Source organism: Dasypus novemcinctus, chromosome 15, assembly GCF_030445035.2.
Source record: "Dasypus novemcinctus isolate mDasNov1 chromosome 15, mDasNov1.1.hap2, whole genome shotgun sequence".
Taxonomy (NCBI): domain Eukaryota; kingdom Metazoa; phylum Chordata; class Mammalia; order Cingulata; family Dasypodidae; genus Dasypus; species Dasypus novemcinctus.
Genome location: NC_080687.1, coordinates 99,516,874 through 99,537,428, shown reverse-complemented (window position 1 = coordinate 99,537,428; position 20,555 = coordinate 99,516,874). Strand labels below are relative to the sequence as shown.

Here is a 20,555-nt window from a genome sequence, read left to right as displayed (position 1 = left end):
GAAAATGTCACTGTACATACAAGACAACAGATCTTATAGTGATGGAAGGCATAATGAAAAATTTTTAAACTTTTTTTTCAATTTTTAAAAAATTTTTGTTATTTTTTAAACTATCATTTCATTTTCTTATTAATTGTGTTTGGTTATTTCATTGGCTTCATTTTTTGAGGAAATGTTGGATCTAAGAAAGGCTCCAGCTGTAGAAGGGGAGGGTCATTAGTGTGGGGTGTCAATGATGGGGGATTCATGGGAAGAGGTTCACCTGGGGCATGCATGTGAGGCGTGTGGTCAGATGTTCATGGGCATTGTCACAGTGGGTGAAGAATCACACAATAACCAAGAGAACCTTAAATGTCCAGTTCTGCCACATTCCCTAATGGGACGGCAAGAATCCCCTGAGTATAGGGGCAGTGACTAGTAAAAGAGCATGGGCCATTGATGGGCCCTTGACAGTGATGACTGTACTTATGAACCTTTACTTTTGAAATTGAAACTGAGCTTAGTGTTATAGGCTGCATGAGAGTTACCTCCTGAGAGCCTCCCCGTTGCTCAAGTGTGGCCTCTCTCTAAGCCAAACTCAACACATAAATGCACTATCTTCCCCCTGGCATGGGACATAATGCCCAGGGATGAGGCTCCCTTACACCGAGGGATTACTGCCAAGCACCAAGTAGCAAAGAAACTGGAAAAAGACATTGACCAAAAGGGGGAAACAGTAAAGACAAATGAGTTTATATGGTTTAAGAGACTTCAAAGTGAGTGGGCAGATCATTCTAGAGGTTACACTTCTGCAAGTCCTAGTAGGATCCGATTGCTACAGTAAATAAGTGCCTCAAATAGCTGGGTTCCTGAGAGCTCTGGAGACAGCCAGACACTATAGGCTAGGTTGATGTCTGAGGAGTTTGGCACCCCGCCATTGGATCCTACTTTGGAATTTATGCTCCCCAGTGTGACCGAGTTGGACTCAGTTGCAGTTTCCAAACACATGGCTCTCCTGCCAATTGCATTTGAACCTATAGTTAGTAATAGAATTGATAGGTTTATGTCCAAGAGACTTATAGTTTTGGGCTTTCTGTGTGCCAGTTAGGCTCCGAAACCCAAGAGATTTGCAACACCTACTCTCCTGTTCATTGGACTCATCAAGGACATCTGACAAGGAGATGAGAATGGACAACAGCCATTCCAAAGAACAGACAGAGTCTGCAGCTACAAGAAGATAGTCCCTCCACCTGCCCCTTAGGCTCTAAGCCTCCTCTCAGTTAGAGACAGACTGGGTATCACCATTCCAGAATCCTCACAATTGGGGAATGAATGATGGACTACAGTAGACTTACTGTTATTCTGTTACAGACTTATTGTGATTCTAGTAATGGAAGAACTTTTATCATTGATGAGGAAACAGTGGCCACCAGCGTTCTGAGGGGAGGGAGAGGGAAAAATAGGTGTAATAAGGGACCTTTTCAGGACACTGGAATTAAGCTTAATGATGTTGCAGTGTCAGGTTCAGGCCCTTATATGTCTTGTCATAACTTATAAAATTGTTTGGGAGAGAATTTAAACTATAATGTAAACTATGATCCCCACCGAGTGGCAGTGCTCCAATATGTGGTCATCAATTGTAACGAATGTACCACGCTAATGAGGGGTGTTGTTATGTGGGCAAGTGTGGGAAGGGAAGGGAGTGGGGCATTTGGGAATTGGGAAAGGGAAAGGTTTTCCTGAGCCCTTTAACCTTCCCAGCACCTTGGGCCTTCTCTTTGCCAGAGCTCTGAGTGAGGGGCTAGGTGTGGCAGATTAAAACAGTCATCTAGGCTGTGGAATTAAAAATCAGTTTGTCCTGTGCTTCCCCAATTTAAACCTTTCAATAGGCTTAAAATAAGGGTGGTTAATAATCCTATTAATGAATTTCAGAAAGCAAATGAAAAGTCCTTGAAAGCTGTGGAAGATCTTTTCTAAATTATGATTGAAACAAATTAAACAATTGTAATATATTCCAGAACCTAGCATTCAGTATGCTTTTAAGATTACTCACAGTTTTAGAATTGTATTAAAGAGAAGTTTTAAACCTTATGTAAAGGAAGGAAAAAGAACATTCCTGGAATAAACTATAATGATTTCAATTTTATTTAACTTAGATGTAATCTCCCTACATTTATAGAATGCCAATTAAATAAATATTACATTAAGTCTTTAAGACAATGAAATTCTAAATTCATGTTTAATGGAATTAAGTTAAACAGAGGAAATGTAGATCTGCCCTCTCTTTAATGAATAAAGTAAGCTTCATTGGCTGCTAATTGTAATTTTTTTAAACAGATTTATTCCCCCCACCTTTTTGTTTTTGCACTCGCATGTGCTTCCCTTGTCTTTTCTTTAAGAGGCTCTGAGAACCGATCCCAGAACCTCCAATGTGGGAGAGAGGCATTCACTTTCACAAGCTGCCTCATCTCTCCAGTCTGCTGCATCTCTCAGTGTCTCTCCTCTGTGTCTCACTTTGTCGTGTCACCTTGCTGCACCAGCTGTGCGCAGCATGGGCTGTCAGCTCTCCATGTCAATGAACTTTCAGCTCCACAGTGCTCAGGCCAGTTTGCCTTTACCAGGAGGCCCTGGGAATTGAAGCTGGGGCCTCCTATATGGTAGATGGGAACCTGGTCACTTCAGCTACATATGCCTCCCTAATTGTAATTTAATAAGCTTATTTTAATGTGAAGTATCCAGTCCATGTGGTTGTGGTAAATTATATGGAGTTTGGAAAAGCATCTTCTAAACTGAAGCATTTAAGTGACTAATTCCAGGAAACCATTATTAATTAGAACTGTACATTGATATTACTAATAAAGGGTAACTTCATAGCAGGGAAATCTATCAGAGGCCACCTCAATCTGCATGTTAAAGTGGTGGTATGGAAAGATACTCTTGATTGCTTTGGGAACCCTTAGTTTTCATAAAATACTGGAGAAAGTAGTTTCTCCCATACTGCTAAAGTAAAATACCTGTTCATTTACATAACTTTGGCAAAAGTAATATCATTTAATATGTTATAGAATATATTGGAGGTATTTAGAAAGTATGTAAAGATCAACAATATGGAAGTCTATCTCTTTTAAAATCTCTTCAGCATCCAAACCTGGCTGAAATACCCTGCATGTTACCTGTCCATTTGAGTTGTTGGCCAAGTTGGTCACTGACCTCTACAAAATAAAGGTATCTACCAGGTCTCTGCTTATGCTCCTGAAGAGGATGAAGAGTACATTGCAGCTTCAGACTCCTGCAGCAGCCATCGATGGATTGCTAATGGCGAGATATACAATGGACATTGCCTCCATAGTGGCTCCATAGTGCCTTCATAGTGTCGAAGGGCACTGTGCCCCAGGCACGTGAAACACTGGAGCCTTCCCTTCCTAGTCTCTCTCTAAGATCAACTATGCTGCAGCATGCTGGCTGTGTGAAGGACTCACCATGTGAAGCAACAATGATCAGAGTACTGTGAGTAGAACTTAAACACAATTGGCATTATGGCCTGCTCCCACGGGGAGATAACATATATGGTATTGCAAACCTGGAGCTTAGATCTATTAACTGCAGCTCAAAGAGGAGTTTGTGCATTGATTCATGCATTGATTAGTATAAAGTACTTACCTACATACTGATGAATATGATAATATCTCTTCAATTCTAGATCATATGCAGAAGGTTTTTGAGCATGTTAAAAATCTTGGTAAATGTAATTCATTTTATAAGTAGGTAAGGAATGTAGCTGTAAGAGAAAGGAATGGCTCTCTTAAGTACCATCTTTATTTTCTTTGCCATGTGCTTGTCTTGCTGCCTATACTGTCTCTGTGAGTTTCTGTCTAGGGCAGTCCCTCTTCACACCTCTCCTAGCTGTCCTAAGCATAACCACTGCTGTAGGAACTGGGATTGAAGTTCATACTGAAACCTAGCAGGTCTCCTACAGTCTCTGCCTGGAGTTAACCAGCAGCATACAAGAATTCAAGGAAGAATGCTGTTTCCATCAAGTTTGGGAGGAAGCAGCCTCTGAAGGTACCTGTCCTTTCTCACTCTTGTGGTCTAGTATGTCATGACTGCACCCCTTTTTGGTTCTTTTTGCCACCATCTTCTTTATCTCTTTATTGGGACCATGGATTTTCAAAATTCAAATTAAGTTTATTTCTTATAGATCAATGCCTTATTAATCATGTGGGGATTTCATCCAGTTCCAACCAGGATGCAGACCCATTTTTCCTCGAACACAATAGAATAGCAAGAGAGGTTCATGCACTGTCAGGCAGGGACTACTGCCCTAACCAGCAGGAAGCAACTACAGAAGAATGACCTTGGCCCCTCAGCACCCCTTTAAGAAGAATGGCATGAACTCTCTGAGGGCGAGTTGAGACAGTTGAGTACAGGGAAATGAGATGAGCCACAACATGGCCAACAGACAAGGCCTTGACCTTGACTTTCAAGTTCCAGTTGGGACTCTTTCCTGGGCTGAGGGGAGGCACTGCATATTCCAAAGAGTACTCAACTTTGGCTCCCATTATTGGTGGGATAACCAATAGCAGCTTGGGCCCTTCCCATTAGCACTAGTAAGGGGAGGGAAAATTAATAGCTTTGAAGATGACCACACAAGCCAGAACTCACTTTCTCTGCCTAGAGGAGCCGACACCGTAATGGTGCTTATTTCCATCCTCTCCATTTCTCAGCAAGTTCTCTTCTTTCTCCCATTTCTAAATAAAATCTTTTTCCTGGCCTGACTAAAAAAGAAAGAAAGACAGAAAGAAAAAAGAGAGATTCCACAAAAGATGTTGCAGATGCAACTGTGAATAGGGTTTAGTGACTTCCACAAATGACAGTCCACATAGCAGCAGAATGTCCCCAGGGTACAGGAAGCCTGGATGTGCAATTCTGAAATCCCAGAATGTTACCCCATTAGTAGGAGACCAACATTTTCATGGTTTGAATCCACACAATTCCGAGTAATGTACATGTTTTCAAGATGCTCAAAGTAAGAGAATCAAGGTGTCTTCTGGCGGGCAGGATTTTTATGTGTAGATGGAAAAACTTAAAATACCAGTAAACAAAATTACACCTATTCTTTCTTGCTAGAGGTTATTTCTAAAATAAAGTGTTTAAGTACAGTATGCGCAAAACTTACTGAAGAGTTTTTGGACCATGTGCTATACGTAAGTTACTTTGGCAGATATTTTGTGTGCCTGCTAATAGGAAAACCAATTGTTGATAAAATTGTAGGTCCTATTAAAATGACTCTGAACCTATAGGATTGGGAATCTATAGCACTAGAAATAAAGTTTTTTAAAAAATCTAAAAACTGCCACCATGAAAACCAAATTAAAAGACTAAATAAAAAGGAAACTGAAATTCAAATGCCTCATATGAATGATAAGAGTCATTGAAAAGGCAGCATTAAAATACAATGAGAAATTAAAATTTAATTGTAGGAGTAAAATACTCATAAATATAAGCTTAAGTTCAGAAATAAAATGTATTTGAAGGATATGTAATTGAAAACGCCTTTAAAGATAATTGATTATGAAAATATATACACATTTAAAGGTAGTATCTAGACAAGATGGCAGTTGTTCCCTTCCAAAATAAGAGTTAAATAAGGGGCAATAATAATCAGATTGAGAAAGAAACTAGAGAAGGACAGGTGCAGTGGAGAAAAGGAGTATGAAGACCCATACCTAAGAGGATATGAAAAGATCTTGCTGGAGAAGGAGGAAAAGGGTTTGATGTTGACTATATGGGAGTCCCATCTATTGTATATGGGACCTTACTGTAATCTAAATTTTTTTGAAGACCAAATTAAAAATTAAAAATTAAAAAAAAAAAAAAAGGGTGTAGGCACCAAGGAAAGAATGGAAGTGATTGCCTTGCCACTGTACATACAGGGCAACAGCTATTACAGTGATGAAAGGCAAAATATCAAAACCAAAGTTTTATGATATTTTTCAATTTTTAGTACCCCTGTTTTATACTGTATTTCAGATTTTCTAAATTAATATGAATTTTGTTTCTAATCTTGAAACCTGTTACTATTTCATTTTCGTACTGATCAAATTTGGCAATATATTATGCTTCATTTTTGAAGAAATTTTGAATCACAGTGGGGTTCAACTATGGCAGGGGAGGAACACTGGTGTGGGGTGTCATTGATGGGGGGCACATGGTTGGGAGGGAGTTCTCCTGGGCATGTATATAGGCTATATAAAAATGTTTGGGTATTTGTTGGATATCGTCATAGTAGGTAGAGTTACAAACAACAACTGAGGGAGTGCTGAGTTGCCAGCTTGGGGAGCTCTGTCACATTCCCCAGCAGAACAGCAACAGTCCCCCTAGTGCACAGGCAAAGACCAGTGAAGAAAGATGATCTGATGATGGGCCCTTGGTACTGATGACTATGTTTATGAGCCTCTGTGCTTGAAATTCCAACTAGGCCTAGAGCTGCAGGGTGCATAAGAGTTACTCCTAAGAGCCTCCTTGTTGCTTAAATGTGGCCTCTGTCTAAGCCAATCTTAGCATGCCCCCAGCATGGGACATGACTCCCGGGGTTGAGCCTTCCTTGCACCAAGGAATTACTCCCAAGCAGCAGCTAGTGATGCAACTAGAAAAATGCCTTGAATAAAAGGGGGAAATGGTAAAGACAAATGAGTTTCTATGGCTAAGAGACTTCAAAATGAGCCGGGAGGTCATGAGAGGGGTTGCGCTTATGCACACCTCAGCAGGATCCCAGAGACAGCTAAAGTAGATAACAACCCCAGGTAGTGGTGCTCCTGAGGGCTACAGAGGCACACATGTTCTACGGTCATGGCAGATGGCTCTGGTGTTCAATGCCTTGCCAGTGGACCCTACTTTGGAATTTGTGCCCCTGAGCATGATGGAGTTGGACTCACATGTGACCTCTCTACACATGCCTCATCTGTCACTTGTGCTGAACCTGGAGTTGGTATATACTCAGTAGACTTGAATGTCTGGGCAGTCCATGTGCCACTTGGGCCCTGAGCCTCAGCGGAGTTGTGGCACCTTAATCTCCATTTCATTGGACTTACTCAGGTGAGCTAACAAGGAGGTGAGGATGGTGAACCACCACACCAGGGAACCGAGAGAGTCTACAACTGCAAGCAGGAGAATTGTATCCATCAGCTATGTGGGATCTAAGCCTCCTCTTGATTTAGAGGTGGAGTGGACATCACTATCCCAGGGTGCCTAGGATGGTGGAATAAAATATGGATTAGAGTGGACTTACTGGTATTCTACTCTAGAACTATTGTGACTCTAGCAATGGAAGGAACTGTATCATTGATGTGGAGACAGTGTACAGGGGAGTTGCTGAGCACAGGGAGAGGAAGGAAGCAGTGTGATATGGGGGCATTTGCAGGACTTGGAGTTGTCCTGAATGATATTGCAGGGACAGATGCAGGACATTATATATCCTGCCATATCCCACTGAATGGACTGGGGGAGAGTGTAATCTTCAATGTCAGCTATAATCCAGGCGGTATAGCAGTGCTCCAAGATGTATTCCCCAATGCAGTGAGTGTGTCCCTGATGAAAGAGGCTGTTGATGTGGGATGAGTGGGGTGTGGTGGGGTGTGGCATAATCAGAATGTCTTATTTTTTTAATTAATTTATTTATTTCTCTCCCCTTCTCCCCACCCCGGTTATCTGTGATCTGTGTCTATTTGCTGTGTCATCTTCTTTGTCCACTCTGTTGTCAGTGGCACGTGAATCTGTGTTTCTTTTTATTGCATCATCTTGTTGTGTCAGCTCTCTGTGTGTGTAGCACCATTCCTGGGCAGGCTGCAGTTTCTTTCATGCTGGGCGGCTCTCCTTATGGGGTGCACTCCTTGCACATGGGGCTCCCTCACTCGGAGGGCATCCCTGCGTGGCAGGGCTCACCTTGCGTGCACCAGCACTATGTATGGGCGAGCTCCACATGGGTCAAGGAGTCCTGGGGTTTGAACTGCAGACCTCCCATGTGGTAGGCGGATGCCCTAACCACTGGGCAAGTCTGCCGCCCACAGAACCTCTTATTGTTTTAAATTTTTAAATTTTTATTTGAGTTTTTTTAAAAATACATAGATCACAATAAATATTACATTAAAATATATAAGTGTCTCCCATGTATGAGGGACCATAGATATGGTGAGAATCATTAGAAAGAAACTTCTGGTTGTAAAGGTGCACAATTCAAAATGAGTTGAGTAACTGTGAAGGTTAGGCTAATGTGTCAACTTGGCCAGGTAATTGTGCGCAGTTGTTTGGCCAAGCAAACACTGAGCTAGTTGTAATACAAGGACATTTATGGACTTTAGTCACCAGTGAGTTTACTGCATAGATGGCCGATTGCATCTCCGTCAGTCAAGGAGATTGTCATCAGCAATGAGTACTGCTTTATCCAGTCAGCTGAATGCCTCAAAAGGGGAAGCGACTCCAGCATTCCGGGACAATTTCCCAGCTTCTGTTTGGACAACCACTGTCTCCCAGACACTCATCAAGAACCGTCAGTGGGCTTTCATCAGAGCCCTTGCTTTGCAGCCTGCCTGTGGAACCTGGACTTGTGCATCCCCACGGTCATGTGAGAGACTCTTATAAAATCTCTTACTATTGACAGATATCTCCTATTGATTCTGTCTCCCTAGAGAACCCTGACTAATGGAGTAACCATGACTATCAAAAAGATGTCAGAATATTGAATTCTAACGTAGGCTCACAGGTATTTTCTATTTAAAATATGGTATGTGTACTCTCAGAAAATTGGATGTTAAGTAAAGGATTATGTCTCAAAACTGGTCAGAATTATGTTGAAGGAATGCATTTTACTCCACTATTTTCAGAAACAGAGAAACATTTTAAGAGAAAATACGTGTCCCAAAACTCCCAGAGCCATTTTTCCCACATTTTTATTATGTAGCGCATTAATCTCATGAAATGTTGAACTTGAGGAAAGTTCCCTATATCAGTTTTCCATGAAAACTCTGTAGGGAAGACAATATTCAAAAACATTCTAATCAATTCTATCCCAGTCATACTTTTTTATTATTTAAGCAAAATATTTTAAAGCTGTAATATACTAATTTATGTTAAATTTTATTTCTGAAAGAATTATTTTTGTCATTTCTGTGTTTAGTTTTCATATCTAAGGGTGAAACTTTTGAAATGTTCTTTGATCTTATCTGCCACAGTGACTTTAAAAGGTTCATAGTTCTGTGATTCTTCTTAGATTTAAGTCTTCATGGTCCTACCATAACTATTTTTACCAAGATAACATAGAATGGTAGATCTAGTAACACGTGATCTGACTTCTACACTTGTAAAAATTGTGAATAATTTTAAGTGGATTTATCTTTTATGGAATTTATTTTGCATATTACAAATAGTCCAATTATTTTTGGTCACAGTTGGAACTTACAAGTATCTATAAGCTATTTGTATGATGGTTTCCCATGGTATAAGTTTTACTCACATATAAATATATCTCTGGCTTTGGAGGAAGGTGTAAGTCAGGAACAGGACCAAAGAAAATGCCTGAGCAATTTAAACTACTGCTTGGTATCATTTTGAAGTGACTTTGTATAAATCTAGCCTGTAGTCTTGGAACATGGACCAGAGAAACAAAAGAGATAAATCCTTTGCCTTTAGTAAGTTTTAATAAGGAAATTTCCTTGGACACCAAGTACCGTTTAGTATATAATACTCACTGCTACTATAAATACCTATTTTTATATCACACTGACACAACAATTTACTAAGAATAACTTATTTCCTAGTAAATGTTTTAAATACTTAATTGGGAAAAATGGTCTCTTAAAGGTCTGATATATCTTTTTTTTTTTACCCCATTAATATTGGATTTTTCTATGTAAATCTTTATGTGTATGTCTCAGATGTGCCTGGTTCATTTGGTATCATTATAGGAGTGATGTGCATTTGTTTCTTTATACTTTAATTTTTACTCATGTTAGACATCTTGTGTCAAGATACCCAAATCCACATACATAGGTCATAAAATATTTAAAAATACATAAATTCCTTCCAGTGAATGATATACACATCAGTTGTTTATTTGTAACTCTTCATACAATATGGGTTGAGTACTTCAATTTCTATTTGTGATTCTTTGCTTTTCTGATAGTTCAAGAGCATTCATTTTGGTATATTTTCATCTGAGCTCTGCAAGCACTTACCTCATTCAAAAGCAAGCCTCTCACATGTCTTGAGAAGCACTGGAGAGAAACCTGAATGAAAAGGAAGACATGATTGTAAGTTTGGAATGCTGGGATAGTACTTAGAGCCTGGTCCTAAATTTATTGCATGACTGTGAGCAACTTTCAACATATAGGACAGCCAGACATTTTGCTGTTGCTTGTAAAATATTATATATAATTATGTAAGTGTGTGAAATGTAACGAGCTGAGTGAGGCAATAGGAGATAGGAAAATAAAGCTCTAGTGCTTTCTCTCCATACATCGAAAGGACATTGGGAAAGGAGGAATCAGGTTAGCTCTTAAATGGTGTGGGATGTAGTGACGTCACATGGAATCTATAGTCCATCTCTTGCAGTATCGGTGAAGACACTCCAGTTCTAATAGGAGAAATTGGGTTATACAGGCAGGCAGGATGGGGAGCTTCCCTCCTTCCCTGACTTCTGCATGTGCACAGGAGGAGGCAAGTGTCACCAGACAGTCTGCTGCAAAACAGGCAGCAGAGTACACAGCCAGGGCTGGAGAGCAGAGTGAGCACCTGTCAGTGTGCAGCCTTCTCAGGAGGGACGGGCTGCTGAGAGTTCAGGAATTCTTTCCAGTATTAGAAATGGAAAAAACCAGGTATTGGTGTTGTTTTGTCCTGTCACTAAGAAACTTTAAAAATTTTTACCTTGGGTGATGGAACTTCTGCCTAGATGACAGTTATCAAATTTGGTATCCAAATTTTGGATGGACAACCCCCATCCAAAAAAACCCCAATGACAGTATATACAACTTCAAGCAAGACAATTCCTTCTATCTGCTGAATAAGATCTAAACCCCCTCTCATTCTTAAGCAGAGTGGATGTCATCCCCAATACCTCAAGACTGAGGGATAAACAAAATGGGGAGGGCAACCATGGACCACTGTAGATTTATTGCTATTGTAGTTATTAGCATGTGTAACTGAAGAACTTGTAAAATTGATATAAAATAGTAGTTACCAAAGGTCATGAGAGGAGGAGTAGGGAAGAATAGATGGAACATGAAATTGCTTTAAAGCTGAAGCAGTTTTGTTAGTGTGGGTGCAGTGTCTCTAAAGGAGCTCCCAGATAGCCTTTTGACCTGCACCCCATGGAGCCCCTGCCGTGGCAGCCACCTGTTTGCCATTTCCTTCCTGGTGGGAAAATGCTTAACCCTGGTAGGATGGCATGTGGGTTTGCCAGTCAGCCCCAGGATTGAGTGGGACAGGTTTTGGAATAAGGGCTAGGAAGAGACCTGGGTTAAGCATGCCTTTCATTAACTACTTAGAAAATGAAGTTTACCAGGACCTTTTAACATGTTCAGTATCCCTCTGCAGATGATCTAGAACAGAAATGTCTCATTATAATCGCTAGGCATATAGGTTCTGTGCTTAATACTAATTAATGCAGCAACTACTGCATACGTTTCTTTTTGAGTGGCAATTAATAGATCTAAGCTCCAGGTTTGCAATACCATCCATGTTCTCTCTCCATGGGAGGCCATAGTGCCAATTGTGTTTAAGTTCTACTTACATGTCTCTGGTAATCATTGCTCCACTTGGTATGCCCTTCATCCAGCCAGCATGTTGCAGCACCATTGACCCTAGAGAAGAGCTAGGAAGGCAGGCTCCAGTATTCCACCAGCCTGGTGCATGGTGCCCTTCAGCACCATGACACCGTGCCAGTCTGGAGGTGATATCATTGTACATCTCGCCATGTTGAGCCATCGTCAGCTGCAGCAAGAGTCTGAAACTCTCCCCCACTTTTCTCCATTAAGAAAATCTTTGATTAGTGTGGTACATTGGTTCCAATTATTGAACACATATTGAAGCATTGATACTGAGCATGAACTATGGTTTACATTCTGCTCAACACAACTTTATAGGTTATGACAAAATGTGTAGAAGGCTGTATCTGTCATTGCAGTGTTATGCAGGACAATTCCAGTGTCCTGAAAATGCACCCATGTTGAACCTATTCTTCTCTTTTCCTCCCCCTCAGGACCTCTGGTGGCCACTGCCTTTACAATGGTCAAAGTAATTTCCATTGCTAGAATAAAATAGCAATAAGTCTTTAATTGTCTACTACTAAGTCAACTTTAGTCCATTGTTCACTCCCCAATCTTGAGGATTTGGGGATGGTGATGCCCACTCTTGTTTCTAATTGAGAGGGGCTTAGTTCCCATGGGGCAGATGGATGGAACCATCTTGCTTGCAGCTGCACACCCTCTCTGTTCCTTGGGATGGGTGTTGTCCACCATCATCTCCTCGTTAGATGTCCTGGGTGAGTCCAGTGAACTGGTGAGTAGGTGTTGCGACTCTGCTGACATCAGGGCTCAGCCAGCATGTGAACAGACCAAAGATTTAAGTCTCTGGGACATGTATTTAAAAGTATAGTGCTAATTTTAGTTTTATACTTTCAAAGAAATGCTTTTAATTCTGAATTAGTGATATATTTTATTATGACACCCTTCTTTTGGTATGGTTGAAGGACTACACTTCTCTTATTCTATGTAATGTGATTTTTGTGGATGGTGTTTTGTTTTGTTTTTTTGGATGCTGAGAATGAATTTAGAGGACTTGGAATTTTTCTATTAGAAAAATTGGGGTAGAAGAAATAAGTATCCCTTGTCTACAATATTGATCCTTGGTATGATCCAGTAAATCTTTCTACATGCACTTGTAAGTTTTGGTTATCCATTTATCTATCTATACCTACATAATTCTTTTTGGTGAAAATATTCTGTAGTTCTAATGAACTAAGAAGAGTCAAAACAGTGATTCAAAATCCAGTGTTTCTTCTTACTCTATCACATTGTTTGTTTCTCAAAGTGATTAGAAAGTCACAGACTTTCAAAGTCATAAAAAGCCCCTTCCTGTGACATAGATTCTTCCTGAATTGTTGCTTTTTCTTGATTTCTGCAGCCCCATTGTTCAGATCCTCTTGGACCCTTATTTCTCCCTCCTTTACACTTCCTCCATATTCTCAGTTTAATATTAATGGTCAAGGCTTTTTACTTTTGCTTTTTACCCTCTCCAGTCTTTTTCCCTTTGCAGATCCCTTATTTACCCACATTTACTTGTGCTTTTTATACAATTACCCACAAATCTGTAACTTAAGCATTGGTTTTTCATCAATTTGTTTGAATCCAGCATCCACCTTTTTTCTTTGGTAGCTTTTACATGAATGTCCCCTCTTTGGGTCTGATGTAATGTGTCTAAAATGTAATTTCTTATCTTTCTGTGAATCCAACTGCCCTTTTGGAACTGATCTTGACTCTCACCTGGGATTGGAAACTCATATGTCATCCTTCACCTTATCCCCACCTTAAAAAATGCAGCATTTACTTGAGTTCTGCAAATTCTGTCGTTTTTAAAATTCTTATTACCACTTCATTGCCCCGTGTATTAAGAGGTATTTATCTTTTTTTTTTTTAAAGATTTATTTATTTATTTAATTTCCCCCCTCCCCTGGTTGTCTGTTCTTGGTGTCTATTTGCTGCGTCTTGTTTCTTTGTCCGCTTCTGTTGTCGTCAGCGGCACGGGAAGTGTGGGCGGCACCATTCCTGGGCAGGCTGCTCTTTCTTTTCACGCTGGGCAGCTTTCCTCATGGGCGCACTCCTTGCGCATGGGGCTCCCCAACGCGGGGGACACCCTTGCGTGGCACGGCACTCCTTGCGCGCATCAGCACTGCGCATGGCCAGCTCCACACGGGTCAAGGAGGCCCAGGGTTTGAACCGCGGTCCTCCCATATGGTAGACGGACGCCCTAACCACTGGGCCAAAGTCCGTGTCCCCAAGAGGTATTTATCTTTGCCTTCAATATTTTTTTATTAGAGAGGTTGTAGATTTCCAGAAAGATGCATAAAGTGTTCCCATTTCCTGCCCCCATTTTAAACATTTTACATTAGTGTGGTACCTTTGTTACCATCAATGAGTAAATATTATTATCATTGTACTATTTTTTATAACCTTATCTCAAATTCAGAAAAATATAACAGAAAAATGCAGCTCAACAAGTTATGGATACATTCCTCCTAAAAACTTCCATCTCATCTTTATCTGGTCTAATTGCAAATTCTAACTCAGTTGTTCCTGTAGTGTTCATAAAGATACAGAGATTAGTTAAATGTCATAATTATGCAATATTAATGAAAAAGTAAGAGAAGAACTGCTTAGTCCTATTCATATTTCATAAAACCAAATTCCTGTCTTTTTTTTTTTTAGCCCTGAGCATTAATGTAGTATCAACCTTGCTTTTGGTAGAAAATCATCACAATGGTGTTAATTATAGTTCCAAATAATTTGTATTTTTCCATTGTATCAGCACATTCTTAACATGTAGTAGAAGCCCATTGCTCTCTCTTACTAATCACAATCTCCTGCCAAAATCATTGTTCTACATTCCCAGTATTCTTCAGCTGTCCTCTAACTAACCTTAATTTTCCTAGACACTGTTTTTGGCAACATTCTCATTCATAAATCATCAGTGTTTGTTACATTCATTGTAATGTGTTGCCATCAAGTTCAAGCATTCCCATATATGCATTTTACCTGAATAAGTATTCTATATATACCCAGCATCATCTTCCCCTTTTCATCCACATTCCATCTCCCACCTAACTTCATTTCATAGTCCCATCTCCATAAGTCTATTCATTGTATTTTGATCATGTTAGTGAGGCCATAAAGCATTTGCCCTGCTGTGTCTGGTGCCTTTCCTCAACCTAATAAGCTCAGTGTTCCTCCACATTGTCTTTGCTTCCGCAATTGATTTTTTCTTCTGAATAATATTCCACTGTATGAAAATACCAGATTTTGCTTATCAATTCATTGGTTTATGATTACTTAGGTTTTTCCATCTTTTAGCAATTGTGAAGAATATAATTGTCCTATTAATTATAGTCCTGTTTCCTTTAGGGTTCACTGTATTGTGTAGTCCTATTGTTTACTTTTAATTTTTATTCTATCAATGTATATACCACCCCAAATTTCCCCTTCTATCCACATTTAGATATATAATACCGTGGTATTAATTATATTCCCAATGTCGTGTTACCATCACCACTGTACATTACCAAAAGTAAGTGATCTTTTCACTTTCCAGTTTCTTCCAGTCTGTAATAGTTCTATTCAGTTTGGATAGAAAATGGTTCACTTCATAAATCAGTATGGAAGTAGGCAATAATGAAAGAATTGAGGTATCAAAAAGACTCAAGACTTGCAAAGCCAAGTGGCATAGCGATATTATATTTCAGAGAAGCTTTTAAGAGTCATGTAGGAATTACCATTCTCTGCCATGAGGGGTCAGTGCCATGTGCACCTCCCATACACCACCACCATGCTGAGTAAGAGGGAGACCGAGCCCAGAGTGATGACTTGGAGAAGAAAGGGTAGAAGACTTGCTTTCTTCATGCACAGCTTCACTCTCTACTTGTAAAGACAGGAAAAAGGAGGTCTTCCAGTGAGCTTTCTGGCTTGTGGAAGGGAGACAGCTACAATAGAAAACCTGGGCAAAACTGAAAGCAAGAAATGAAAGTAGGATGAAAGCAATCTTTCCCTCAGCATTATAGATGCCAGTAATGTACCTTCTTATGCTTTAAGCAACAGAACATTTTCAGAGAGAACCACGCTATCACTTGAGTTGTGGATCCCTTTGAGTCAGATCGTGTAGAGTTATAGAAAAAGAATTGGATATTTCCAATGTAGATATTCTGAACTCTTTCAAAGCCAGATATCATTAAGGTTTTCAAACTAGAAATGTAGAAGGCACTGTGGCATTCTAGGTTATAATTTCTGATAAGGAACTAGGAAGAGCTAGAACCCACAGAAACCCAAAGTTCTGTGGGATCCTCCATAATTTTGTGGCAAGTGTAGAGGGTTTCTGAGACCAGAAAGTGAGGAGAAAGCCCTGAGGATGACCACAGCCTGGACTGGCCCATTGCTTGGATGACCTCACAAGGAGCCATTGTGCGGGGCCTGCTGCCCCTATATAAGGCCCTGCAGCTGAGGCTCAGTGTCCGCTTACCCAGGAAGCTGTTTTTGGTGACCTGTGGACTAGGACTGCCCTTCGCTGGTTTATTTATCATTTGTGGATTCGTTTATTTTGTTTCTTATTTTTTCTTTTTGTCTTAGTTCTTTTTTCCCGATTTTGTTTTCTTTATTATTTACTTTTTTAAAAAATTATTTTGCTTTTACCTTTTGCCTGTTTGTTGTTTTTTAATCTTTCCCTTTTATTTTACTCCTGTTTATTTTTTATTATCATATTTTTTATTTTCTTTTTTTTTTTAGCATTTTATTTATTTATTTTTTTATTAGATCAGTTATTCAGGCTTTCCCATTGGAAAGTCTGCATAGAGTTACCGGGTCTCCAGCCCAGCATAAACTCCAGTATGCTGCGGCCTCTCCCAGCCTTGAGGGCTAAGGAGGAGACCCACCTGAAGAATTATCAGTTCTCGAGATTACTAGGCAAAGGTGGCTTTTCCATGACTTTTCTAGCGCGGCATGTCCTCACCCGCCATGAGGTAGCCGTGAAAATCATACACAAGAAGGACAGCCCCAGAAGCCTCCGCATGCGCTCCAGAGAGGTGAGCATAATGAAGAGCCTGCACCATCCCAACATCGTCCAGCTCTTTGAAGTCATTGACAGCCCGGAGAAGCTCTACCTCGTAATGGAGTACGCCCGTGGAGGTGATCTCCTGCACTACCTGATGGCCCATGGCCCTCTCTCAGAAGAGGAGGCCCGAGCAAAATTTCGCCAAGTCTTATCTGCTGTGCAGTACTGTCACCAGAAGTGTATCTCACACAGAGACTTAAAAGCAGACAACCTCCTCTTGGATGCTGCTGGGAATGTGAAAGTTACTGATTTCGGATTAAGTAACACCTTTGACATCAGCCAGCAGCTGGAAACCCTGTGTGGCACTCCCTGTTATACAGCCCCCGAAATATTTAAGGGGCACACGTACAATGGGCCGGCCGTGGACGTCTGGAGCCTGGGGGTGATTCTCTACACCATGGTCAGCAGGAAGTTCCCTTTTTTTACACGGAGCTCCAAGCTCCTGGAGGAGGTAGTGCTCAGCGGGGAGTTCCGCATCCCACACCACCTGTCTGTGAACTGCAGGAATCTCCTCCAAAAGTGCCTGACAGTGGATCCCTGTAGGAGGTCAAGCCTCCCAGACATAATGACTGACCCGTGGGTCAATACGGGCTATGAGCACACACAACTGAGGCCGTATGTGGAGCCCCTCCCAGCTCGCCAGGACCCCCACCGGATAGCAGCGATGGTAGCCATGGGCTACAAAGAGGAGGAGATACATGCGTCCTTGCAAGATGACAGACATGATGAAGTCATGGCCATATATCTTTTGCTGGGCCACAGCAGATGGGAGCAGGGGACCTCCACCAGCGCCCCGCAGACCCAGCCCCCTGCCAGGCCAGGAGTGGGAGAAGCCCACCTCTGTGCCCTCCCACCACAGCCTGCCCCCCGCCCTGGTCCACCCTGCAGCTCTCCTCCCCTGCAGAGGACCATCCTCAGTCAGGCCGTCATGGACAAGGGCCAGGAGAGCCAGCGCATACCAGAGCCAGGAGCCTCCAAGACGTCGGCTTCCCCCACAGGGCCCCTGGCCCTGCCTCAGGTGGACCAGCAGCCCCGGATGGCCTGGGTGAGGCCCAGCCCAGCCGCCAGGCCCTGCCCCAAGGAGCGTCATCAGGAGGGTCCCCTGCTTGGCCCTGCGGTCACCGCCTCCTCCCACGTGAGAAGCGGTAGGGAAGGAGGCTCTGAAGGAAGCACTCCCCTGTCCGCTGTTGGCATGGGTGAAGCCATGCCCAGGGGAACACCCCAAGTCAGGGGTGAGCAGAAGAACTTGCCCTGCAGGGGGAGGCCTGCCTCCCCTCCCGCCAACAGGCAGGGCCAGCCGAGCATGTGGAGGCGATTCTGGACTTTCCTGTGCCTAGGGTGCACCTGCAAGGAGCTGCACCAGGGGAGGGACAACCAAGTGGGCCCTCAGGGGGCCCTGCCGCGGTCACGGGACCCCAAGTGGAGGATGAAGGTCACGAGCTCCCTGGAGCCGCACGAGATAATGGGGGAGATCTGCCGGGTGCTCGATGCTCTTGGCTGCGAGTGGGACCTGATGGGGCCCCACGGGCTGCTGTGCGTGTGCGGCACGCCGGGCCAGGAGGACTTCCTCCAGTGGAGGGTGGAAGTGTGCAGGCTGCCATGGCGGGGGCTCCATGGGGTGCAGGTCAAAAGGGTGTCTGGGAGTTCCAGGGCCTTTAGAGACATTGAGGCCAGACTCACAAAGCTGCTTCAGGTGTAAAGCGCTCCCAGGCACCCTCTGGGGAGCAGGCAAGGGGGGCAGGCCCTCGCTGCCCAGGCGACCACTGCCCACACCCCCAGGCAGAACCCCAGAGCTGCCTTGGGCCTGCTCCCCTCTCCTGTCCTTCTCCCAGGCTGGTGGTGAGGCCCAGGGGCTGCCCCTTGACGCCACATGTCCTGTGAGCTGGATAAAGCTCCTTAGTTACTGGTAATGTTCTGCATGCCGTGGAGGTGCTGGGGTCCTCCTCACTGGACCCCCACTGCGAGCCCGCCGTGGCCTCTGCACACCCCCATCCTGCCCTGTGTACACCCCCAGCCCTGTGTGACACACACCACAGCAGCATGTTTTGGCTGTTGAGGTCCCACTCGTGGCTGCTGGTGATTGTCTCCCGTATCTCCTCTGTGGACTCCATGGGGCTCCTGGTCTCCGTCCTCCATGGTAAGTCTACTGAGTGGACCTTGGTTTCTCCCCTCGGTATTTGCTGAGGTTCAATGACCTCCTGGCAAACCCGACCTGCTTATATCTTCATTTAACATTGAACAGGTTCCCTTTGGGTGTGTTCTGGCCTGGCTGTTGCTAGAACAAGAAGCTGGGGACCCAATGCAGGGAAAATTTCCCTAGGTGCCTTGCTGTGGGAGCTGCCCTCTGTGGACAGAGCTCTCTTGGACTTAGCTTGGGAAGATGTTTTGTTTTTGGACTCCATCCATGCTGCTGCTGTGGGGTGGTGAGGCCACCAAGCCGTGCTGCAGGGTTCCTGGTTCTTGGCCTCTCCATTGAGCATTTGTGGTGCCCAGTCCAGAGAGCCTGAGGGGCTGCAGCCAGCTGTGCTTGAGCTGTCTTTGATTCCTGGTCCTGGCGAATGAGTCTGGGAGATGGCAGTGAAATAAGAAGTCCATTGTGAACCTGAGAGTAAAAAGCACATGGAGATGTTCCCACCTCTGGTGAGGAGAAGCAGAGGCAGTGACCAAAATGGAAACCATGGGAAGAGTCCAGGCTGCTCTCCCTAGACTTACTGTGGAGGAAGAAGCTCATGCGCCACACGGAGCCTGAAAGGACAGTGGGGGAGATGAGCAGGTGTGGACACAGCAGCTGTAGTTGGACCTGAACAACAGTTTTGGCTGCTGGGCATGAGTGCCACGTGTGCTGGAGGGCTTAGGGCATGGAGGACGGAGGTCTGCAGTGCTGGGCGGGTCTCAGTGGGTCCACCTGCAGAAGAGATCCTCATCCACAAGACCTTCCAAGCCTCGGCTCCTAAGATCCAGGGGCTTCAGCTTCCGAAGGTGAAGGGAGCCATCTGGGGGCCCAGAGGAGCGGCCTGCAGAGCCTCGCTGCCAGGGGGCCACTCGCCCCACCCACGCTGCTGCAGAGACTGGCCTGTGTCCCCTGGGGCCCTGCACCCCTCTCCTGCCTTCCCCATCTTCCTCTTTGTAGGAGAGTGGAGTTCATTCTGGAGAAATAAAGAGAATTCAAATGAAAGCAGAGTCTGTTTATTCAAAGCTTACCCAAGAAGAGGGTCGATACCATCTCTGGTTTGGGCAGAGACCCCCAGGTAGGCAGGAGCATGGGAAGCATCACTGGGAGCAGCGAGAAGGCTCAGGGGGGCTCCCGATGCAGGCGGTGGGCGGTGAAGCTGGGGGCGGCCACCTGAGAGGCATCTTATGTGACTGTTTGGGGAACTCATTTGGCTTCCCCTGGTAGGTCCTTCTTTGGGAGAATGGGTGACTTCCGCAGGGTGAACACAGGGAGGCTGGGTGTCATTGGCAAAATTCCTCCCCTCCGGAGCCTGATGCTTACAGAGGTTTGGGGGTCTCTCAGTTCTTTCCCTGCCCAGAAATTCCCCCTCCCACCCTGTCCTCCACAGTGGTCCAAGGAAGTGGAGGAGGGGAAGATGCAGCACAGGGGGTTGCCTCTAAAGGACAGTAATATGCATAACAATAGAAAATAAAATTCCAAGGTCCCCTTCTTCTCCAGCTCCAAGCAGGAAGTGGGCACTGCATCCCTGGGGCCCTGCCCT

At 43.6% G+C, this 20,555-nt stretch overlaps 1 protein-coding gene and 1 pseudogene across 6 annotated transcripts in view; both read left to right on the top strand.

Moving 5' to 3' along the window:
• The window catches only part of CAB39L (calcium binding protein 39 like), a 428,008-nt gene that overhangs the window by 48,913 nt on the left and 358,540 nt on the right, over positions 1-20,555 (top strand). The gene's annotated exons all lie outside the window — the stretch shown is intronic.
• LOC131273506 (serine/threonine-protein kinase MARK2 pseudogene) lies at positions 16,619-18,541 on the top strand (annotated as a pseudogene).